At 38.1% G+C, this 8,360-nt stretch overlaps 1 long non-coding RNA gene across 1 annotated transcript; it reads left to right on the forward strand.

Moving 5' to 3' along the window:
* The first annotated feature begins 378 nt into the window (after positions 1-378).
* LOC125443770 lies at positions 379-5,719 on the forward strand. The gene is made up of 3 exons (XR_007246174.1): positions 379-3,751; positions 4,131-4,159; positions 5,010-5,719. It is a non-coding gene; the product is annotated as an uncharacterized LOC125443770 (long non-coding RNA).
* Positions 5,720-8,360: the final 2,641 nt, after the last annotated feature.

Below are 8,360 nucleotides of genomic sequence, written 5' to 3' on the forward strand. Positions count from 1 at the left end.
CAAGCAGCCAGCACTGCAATCCGGTAGCCCCTGCCTTAGCTGCTGCCTGTCCTGGGGTCTCTTAGCCCTCCCCCATCCTTTGGGACTATGAGTGGATGCCTGCAGCTCAAAAATCAGATTAGTTTTCCATGAAAACAGGATGCCGATTATTATTGTTTCCCTCCAGTAAACGGAAATATAGACAGTGGCCTTTTCCCTAGCTGCTTCTTAAGAAGATTCCTGGGCTTGGCTGGAGGGGGGGAGGGGATGGGGGGGGCTGCCAAGCCTTTCTGTCTTTCTTTTAATTAGCATCAAATTGGTTTTTCATATGAATAGTTAAGCAAGTGGTTATCTCCAAACAGATTTCCTGGTGGGGACCTGCCAGGAAAGGAGGCAGAGCTGAAACAGTGTCCCGGGGTGACAAGCAAAATGCTTTGTGACATATACTTTTGGGGGGAGGACGGCTGTAGTTTGCCCCCTTTTTCCCTGGAATGGCCTGCCCACCCCAGTGAAGATCCATTTAAGAAGGGCTGGTCTTTGCTAGTAAGGAGGATGCTGAAGGAGCTAACTCCTGTCCTGAACACGATGGTTTTGTGGCTGTCCAAACACCCTGGAAGTCGGCTAGTTCTGGAGGGTTTTCCGGGCTGTGTGGCCGTGGTCTGGTGGATCTTGTTCCTAACGTTTTGCCTGCATCTGTGGTTGTCATCTTCAGAGGTGTATCACAGAGGGGAGTCTGTTACACACGGTGTCCCACAGAAACAGTTGAATCCAGCAGTGAAAGCCTTCAACAATACATCCTGGAAGTCCTTCTTGAGAGTCTCTCTGACAGTTAATTTTTGTTATATTTAACTGAGGGGAGAAATTAAGATTAAGGTTATACTTACCTGAGAGGAGAAATGTAGGTTGTACGTACCTGAGGGGAGAAATTAAGGTTTAGGTTATAGTTCCCTGAGGTGAGAAATGTAGGTTGTACGTACCTGAGGGGAGAAATTAAGGTTTAGCTTATACTTACCTGAGAGGAGAAATGTAGGTTGTACGTACCTGAGGGGAGAAATTAAGGTTTAGGTTATACTTACCTGAGGGGAGAAATTAAGGTTTAGGTTATACTTACCTGAGGGGAGAAATTGAGGTTTAGGTTATACTTACCTGAGGGGAGAAATTGAGGTTTAGGTTATACTTACCTGAGGGTAGAAATTAAGGTTATACTTAGCTCAAGGGAGAAATGGAGGTTTAGGTTATACTTACATAAGGCGAGAAATACAGGTTGTATTTACCTAAGGGGAGAAATTAAGGTTTAGGATACAGTTACCTGAGGGGAGAAATGTAGGTTATACTTACCTCAGGGGAGAAATGAAGGTTTAGGTTATACTTACCTGCGGTGAGAAATGTTGGTTATCCTTATCTGAGGGGAGAAATTAAGGTTTAGAGTACAGTTATCTAAGGAGATAAATGTAGGTTATACTTACATGAGGGGAGAAATTAAGGTTTAGGTTATACTTACCTGAGGGGAGGAATGTAGGTTATACTTACCTGAGGGGAGAAATGGAGGTTTAGGTTATACTTACCTGAGGGGAGAAATGGAGGTTATCCTTACCTGAGGGGAAAAATTAAGGTTTAGGTTATACTTGCCTGAGGTGAGAAATACAGGTTGTATTTACCTAAGGGGAGAAAATAAGGTTTAGGGTACAGTTACCTGAGGTGAGAAATGTAGGTTGGACTTACCTGAGGGGAGAAATTGAGATTTAGGTTATACTTACCTGGGAGGAGAAATGTGGGTTATACTTACCAGAGGTGAGAAATTAAGGTTTAGGTTATACTTACCTGAGGGGAGAAATGGAGGTTGTACTTACCTGAGGGGAGAAATTAAGGTTTAGGTTATACTTACCTGAGGGGAGAAATGTGGGTTGTACTTACCTGAGGGGAGAAATGTAGGTTGCCCTTACCTGAGGAGAGAAATTTGGGTTATACATGCCTGAGGGTGAAGATAAAGGTTTAGGTTATACATACCTGAGGTGAGAAATGTAGGTTATCCTTACCTGAGAGGAGAAATTAAGGTTTAGGTTATACTTACCTTAGAGGGAAAATGTAGGTTGTACGTACCTGAGGGAAGAAATTAAGGTTTAGTTTATATTTATCTGAGGGGAGAAATGTAGGTTTAGGTTATACTTACCTGAGGGGAGAAATTGAGCTTATACTTACCTGAGGGAAGAAATGGAGGTTTAGGTTATACTTACCTGAGGGGAGAAATTGAGGTTATCCTTACCTGAGGGGAAAAATTAAGGTTTAGGTTATACTTGCCTGAGGTGAGAAATACAGGTTGTATTTACCTAAGGGGAGAAATTAAGGTTTAGGGTACAGTTACCTGAGGGGAGAAATGTACGTTATACTTACCTGAGGGGAGAAATTAAGGCTTAGGTTATATTTACCTGAGGGGAGAAATGTAGGTTGGACTTACCTGAGGGGGAAAATTAAGGTTTAGGTTATACTTACATGGGAGGAGAAATGTGGGTTATGCTTACCAGAGGAGAGGAAATTAAGGTTTAGGAAAATAATGTTTTTGTTAAAAAAAATAACTATTCTACATACAATTTAATGAATAGAGAAAATTAAAAATTGCATACATAGCATACATGTAAAACCCCTAATTTACAATACAGTTAGACATCATATGCCACTAGAAAAATGGTATACCTACCTGAGGGGAGAAATGTAGGTTGCCCTTACCTGAGGGCAGAAATTTAGATTCTATTTACCTGATGGGAGAAATTAAGGTTTAGGTTATACTTACCTGAGGTGAGAAATGTAGGTTATCCTTACCTGAGGGGGAAAATTAAGGTTTAGTTTATACTTACCTGAGGGGAGAAATTAAGGTTTAGGTTATATTTACCTTTAGCGAGAAATTGAGGTTTAGGTTATACTTACCTGAGGGGAGAAATTAAGGTTTAGGTTATACTTACCTGAGAGGAAAAATGTAGGTTGTACGTACCTGATGGAAGAAATTAAGGTTTAGTTTAAATTTACCTGAGGAGAGAAATGTAGGTTATACTTACCTGAGCGGAGAAATGTAGGTTGTACTTACCTGAGGGGAGAAATTGAGATTTAGGTTATACTTACCTGGGAGGAGAAATGTGGGTTATACTTACCAAAGGTGAGAAATTAAGGTTTAGGTTATACTTACCTTAGAGGGACAATGTAGGTTGTATGTACCTGAGGGAAGAAATTAAGGTTTAGTTTATATTTACCTGAGGGGAGAAATGTAGGTTATACTTACCTGAGGGGAGCAATTAAGGTTTAGGTTATCCTTACCTGAGGTGAGAAGTGTAGGTTGGACTTACCTGAGGGGGGAAATTAAGGTTTAGGTTATACTTACCTGGGAGGAGAAATGTGGGTTATACTTACCAGAGGAGAGGAAATTAAGGTTTAGGAAAATAATGTTCTTTTTTGGAAAATAATGTTTTTATTAAAAAAAGTATTCTACATACAATTTACTGAATAGAGAAAATTAAAAATTGCATACATAGCATACATTTAAATCCCCTGACTAACAATACAGTTTGACATCATATGCCACTAGAAAAATGGTATACTTACCTGAGGGGAGAAATGTAGGTTGCCCTTACCTTAGGGCAGAAATTTAGATTGTACTTACCTGAGGGGAGAAATTAAGGTTTAGGTTATACTTACCTGAGGGGAGAAATTAAGGTTTAGGTTATACTTACCTGAGGGGAGAAATGGAGGTTTAGGTCATACTTACCTGAGGGGAGAAATGTAGGTTGTACTTCCCTGAGGGGAGGAAATTAAGGTTTAGAAATACAATGTTCTTTTTAGGAAAATAATGTTTTTATTAAAAAATGACTGTTCTACATACAATTTACTGAATAGAGAAAATTGAGCATTGCAAACATAGCATACATGTAAAACCCCTGATTAACAGTACAATTGGATATCATATAACACCAGAAAAATGGTATACTTACCTGAGGGGAGAAATGTAGGTTGCCCTTACCTGAGGGAGAAATTTAGGTTATACTTGCCTGAGGGTGAAGATAAAGGTTTAGGTTATACTTACCTGAGAGGAGAAATGTAGGTTATACTTACCAGAAGGGAGAAATTAAGCTTTACGTTATATTTACCTGAGGGGAGAAATGTAGGTTGTACTTACCTGAGGGGAGAAATTAAGGTTTAGGAGAATAATGGGGTTTTTTTTCAGAAAAGAATGTTTTTGTTAAAAATTAATTATTCTACAAAACAACAAGTTAACAATTGTTACAATAAAATTCAAATGTACACAGTTGTCATGCAATATTGCTGAATAGAGAAAATCGAATATTACATACATAACGTACCTGTAAAACCTCTGATTAACAATACAATTAGATATCATATACCACCAAAAATAGGGTATATTTACCTGAGAGGAGAAATGTAGGTTATAGCTACCTGAGGGGGGAAATTAAGGTTTACGTTATACTTACATGAGGGGAGAACTGTAGGTTATACTTACCTGAGGGAGAACTCAAGGTTTAGGTTATATTTACTTGAGGGGAGAAATGTATGTTGTACTTACCTGAGGGGAGAAATTAAGGTTTAGGAAAATAATGGGTTTTTTAAAGAAAATAATTTTTTTTAATTAACTATTCTACATAACGTTAACAATTTTTACAATAAAATTCAAATATACACAGTAAAAATACAGTTGTCGTACAATATTACTGAATAGGGAAAATCAAACATCGCATACATGTAAAACCTCTGATTAACAATACAGTTAGATATCATATACCACCAGAAATAGGGTATACTTACCTGAAGTGAGAAATGTAGGTTATACTTGCCTGAGGGGGGAGATTAAGATTTAGGTTATATTTACCGGAGGAGCTAAATACTTACCTGACGGGAGAAATATAGGTTGCATTTACCTGATGGGAGAAATTAAGCTTTAGGTTATATTTACCTGAGCGGAGAAATGTAGGTTGTAGTTACCTGAGGTGAGAAATGTAGTTTATACTTTACTGAGGAGGAAAATAAAGGTTTAAGTTATACTTACCTGAGGGGAGAAATGTAGGTTATACTTACTTGGGGGGAGAAATTAAGGTTTAGGTTGTACTTACCTGAGGGGAGTAATGTAGGTTATCCTTACTTGAGGTTTAGAATAATAGTGTTTTTTTTTAAGGAAAATAATGTTTTTATTTTAAAAAATTAACTATTTTTCATAGCAAGTTAACAATTTTTACAATCAAATTCTAATACACACAGTAAATATACAGTTGTCTTAAAATATTACTGAAGAGAAAAAAATCAAACATCGCATACATAACATACATGTAAAACCTGACTAACAAAACAATTTAATATCATATACCACCAGAAATAGGGTATGCTTACCTGAGGTGAGAAATGTAGGTTGTACTTACCTGAGCGGAGTAATGTAGGTTATACTTACCTGAGGGGAAAAATTAAGGTTTAGGAAAATAATAGATTTTTTAATGACAATAATGTTTTTATTAAAAAGTAACTGTTCTACATAACAAGTTAACAATTTTTACAATAAAATTGAAACATACTGATTAAAAAACATTCAACATTACTGAATAGAGGAAAATCAAACATCACATACATAATATAGATGTAAAACCTCTGATTAACAAAACAATTTGATATCATATACCACCAGAAACAGGGTATACTTACCTGAGGGGAGAAATGTAGGGTATACTTACCTGAGGGGAGAAATTAAGGTTGAGGAAAATAATGGTTTTTTAAAAGAAAATAATGGTTTTATTAAAAATTATTCTACATAACGTTTTTATTAAAAATTATTCTACATAACGTTAAAAAATATTCTACATAACGTTAACAATTTTTACGATAAAATTCAAATATACACTGTAAAAATACAGTTGTCCTACAATATTACTGAATAGAGAAAATCAACATCGCATACGTAACATACATGTAAAACCTTTGATTAACAATACAATTAGATATCATATACCACCAGAAATGAGGTATACTTACCTGTGGGGAGAAAGGTAGGTTACTCTTACCTGAGGTGAGAAATGTAGGTTATACTTTCCTGAGGAGGAAAATTAAGGTTCAGGTTATACTTACCTGAGGGGAGAAAAGTAGGTTATACTTACCTGGGGGAGAGAAATTAAGGTTTAGGTTATACTACCTGAGGGGAGAAATTAAGGTTTAGGAAAATAATGTCCCCCCCCCCCCGAAAATAATGTTTTTATCAAAAAGTAACTATTCTACATAACGAGATAACAATTTTTACAATAAAATTGAAATATACTGATTAAAAAACAGTTATCATACAATATTACTGAATAGAGAAAATCAAACATCACATACATAACATACATGTAAAACCTCTGATTAACATTACAATTTAGATATCATATACCACCAGAAATAGGGTATACTTACCTGAGGTGAGAAATGTTGGTTATACTCACCTGAGGAGAGAAATTAAGATTTGGTTAGCACATTAGCTAGAGAACCAAACAGAAAAGTGAATATCTCTCCTGGTGGGTCATAAGAACATAAGAACATAAGAAAGAGCCTGCTGGATCAGACCGGAGTCCATCTAGTCCAGCATTCTGCTACTCGCAGTGGCCCACCAGGTGCCTTTGGGAGCTCATAGGCAGGATGTGAAAGCAATGGCCTTCTGCTGCTGCTGCTCCTGAGCACCTGGTCTGCTAAGGCATTTGCAAGCTCAGATCAAGGAGGACCAAGATTGGTAGCCAGAGATCGACTTCTCCTCCATAAATCTGTCCAAGCCCCTTTTAAAGCTATCCAGGTTAGTGGCCATCACCACCTCCTGTGGCAGGTTATTCCAAACACCAATCCCACAGAAGTGTTTCCTTTTTGTGGTCGTGCAACCCTCCAGCATTTTCAATAAAGATGCCCCCTGGTTCTAGTATTGTGAGAAAGAGAGAAAATTTTCTCTCTGTCCACATTTTCTACCCCATGCATAATTTTATAGACTTCAATCCTATCCCCCCTCAGACGCCTCCTCTCCAAACTAAAGAGACCCAAACGCTGCAGCCTCTCCTCATAGGGAAGGTGCTCCAGTCCCTCAATCATCCTCGTTGCCCTTCTCTGCACTTTCTCCATCTCTTCAATATCCTTCTTGAGATGTGGCGACCAGAACTGAAGTCCTTAGTTTGCGGAGAATTTAAGTGACTGTAAACCAACCTATGGGATGTCCAAAGAAACTACTGTCTCAAAGGTATCAACCTAATATAAGATATTCAGCTGTACAAAAGAGTAACCCTCCAAGCTCAGCTTCTTGTATACAATTGCAATTTCATCCTTTGACAAAAAAACTTCCTGTTTTGTTTCTTACAAACAAAAACATTTGATTGTTTAAACTGTACAAGACTCCGGTTTCTTATTTTATTTTCTGACATTAGGATGTCAGAAAATATTATTTTGGTGTCCCTAAAGAGCTGCCCATCTTCCTGTCTATGAGGTGTCCGGTTGAACAAGCAAAGACCATTCTTACTGCTTAATTTAATTTATAAAAGTGGGAAAATGCAAAGTGTATGCACAAAGTCTAAATTGCCACATTCATGCTACTGAGTGGCATATTGACATATGAAAGAACATGATTGAAAGAGCATAATTGGCCATTAGAATTTTGGAGGGAAAAATCTCCTCAGGGCAGGAGTCAGTGGGAAGGCTTAATGGCACCCTCTCTCTTGTCATACCCTGTTTCCCCCGAAAATAAGACATCTCCTGAAAATAAGACATAGTAGAGGTTTTGCTGAAGTGCCAAATATAAGGCATCCCTCAAAAGTAAGATGTAGCAATGTCCTTGTTTGGAAGCATGCCTGTTGACCAGAGCATGCAGCTGTGGAGCCGAAAAATAAGACATCCCCTGAAAATAAGACATAGTGCATCTCCGGGAGCAAAAATTAATATAAGACACTGTCTTATTTTCGGGGAAACACATTATCTTTCTTGTGGAAACCAGCATTTTGAGCACTTGGAAGCTCTTTGTCCAGTGCATGGGTCCATGAAACTGCTCAGGGATTGCAAAACTGGACACACAATTTTGGGATCGCTTCCTCCAGAATCCACAAGGTTTTAACTTCCGTGACTCCAGAACCAGATGAGCAGACAGCTGTGCAAGTTGCCTGTTTTCTTTCTCTTCTGTTCTGTGGAATGATGTGCTATGTTTTACTTCATTTATACCCCACCTTTCTCACCAAGGAAGCTTACATAATTCTCCTGTCCATTTTATCTTTCTTAAGTCTGTACACTCCCACACACGCCAGCTGGGTGACCTTGGGCTAGTCACAGTTCTTCTGAGCTCTCTCAGCCCCACCCACCTCACAGGGTGTTTGTTGTGGGGGGTGGGGAAGGGCAAG

This window comes from Sphaerodactylus townsendi, linkage group LG14 (genome assembly GCF_021028975.2).
Source record: "Sphaerodactylus townsendi isolate TG3544 linkage group LG14, MPM_Stown_v2.3, whole genome shotgun sequence".
Taxonomy (NCBI): Eukaryota; Metazoa; Chordata; class Lepidosauria; order Squamata; family Sphaerodactylidae; genus Sphaerodactylus; species Sphaerodactylus townsendi.